Source organism: Nicotiana tabacum, chromosome 15, assembly GCF_000715075.1.
Source record: "Nicotiana tabacum cultivar K326 chromosome 15, ASM71507v2, whole genome shotgun sequence".
Taxonomy (NCBI): domain Eukaryota; kingdom Viridiplantae; phylum Streptophyta; class Magnoliopsida; order Solanales; family Solanaceae; genus Nicotiana; species Nicotiana tabacum.
Genome location: NC_134094.1, coordinates 45,956,321 through 45,957,542, shown reverse-complemented (window position 1 = coordinate 45,957,542; position 1,222 = coordinate 45,956,321). Strand labels below are relative to the sequence as shown.

At 41.5% G+C, this 1,222-nt stretch overlaps 1 non-coding gene across 1 annotated transcript; it reads left to right on the top strand.

The window, feature by feature from the left end:
- The first annotated feature begins 833 nt into the window (after positions 1–833).
- Positions 834–937, top strand: LOC142170005 (small nucleolar RNA R71). Its single transcript, XR_012699624.1, has one exon. It is a non-coding gene; the product is annotated as a small nucleolar RNA R71 (small nucleolar RNA).
- The last annotated feature ends 285 nt before the right edge of the window (positions 938–1,222 follow it).

Genomic DNA, 1,222 nt, shown 5'->3' with positions numbered 1-1,222 from the left:
AACTGCTCCCCATTTTCCTTAAGTACCATCTCTTTCTAGATTGGAGTGGTATCTTTCAGCACTTGCCCGCTTTTCAAGGTCACATCATTCACTATTTCTTTGGGATTTCTCTCAGTATAAATTGGCAGAGTACCTGGGACTCTCTCAAATAATATTGTTGCAATCTGTCCCAGTTGTCTCTCCAAGTTTCGAAAACCAGTGCCTAATTCCTTGATAGCTGCCCCGTGAGCGTCCAACCTCTCATATGTCTTGATAATGAAGGCCTTCATTACATCTTCTAGACCAGGCTGATTGGACTGGACTGTTGAGGCTGAAACTGCTGCCTCTTCTGATTTTGGAAGACTGGAGCTCCTTGTCCCGGAGGTCTAGAGTTATTTTGTTGCCACGCATTTGCAGTACCTCTAGGTGAAATCCATGAAAAACTGGGGTGCCTATGAACCATTGCATTAAAATTGTAGTTTTCCACACCATTTATTTCCTCTGTTGAGGCTTGACACTCATGAATAGGGCTTCCTCTTCCACATGTATCACAAGCTGCATGAGGCTCACTTTGTATTGAAGCTAAGGTCAGCTTCTGTATTTCTATAGCCATAGCATCAAGTTGTACCTGCAGAGATGTGTTAGCATCAACCTGGTGAACACCTGTCGATCTTCTTCTTTTAGCACTCTCAGAAGGCCACGGATTTGCATTTTCAGACAACTCATCAAAAATTATGGCTATCTCCTTTTGAGTCTTCTTCATCAAATGGCCTCTAACTGCATTGCTCAATGTTCTATGTGAGTCTGGTGTCAATCCATCCGAAGAGTCCTGGAGTTGCATCCAGAGTTCAGTTCAGCTATGTTGACACTTTCTGACTATTTCCTTAAACCTCTCCCAAGCTTCAAACACAGTCTCAATATCTTTCTGGCAGAAGTTATGGATTTCTCTTCTAAATTTGCCCCTCCTGGCTGATGAGAAATATTTATCAAGAAATTTTCTGGTCATCTCATCCCATGTTTAAATCGATCCATTATGTAAGCTTTGAAGCCACTGCTTTGCATCATCTTTGAGTGTGAAGGGAAATTCCCTTAAGTAAACTGCATCTTGTGACACACCATTGTATTGAAAGGTGTTCATAATCACCTCGAAGTCTATTAAATGGTTGTTTGGATCTTCGTTCATCTTCCCTATAAAGACATAGCCGTTTTGAAGGGTTTGGAAAAATCCTTGCTTTAACTCAAA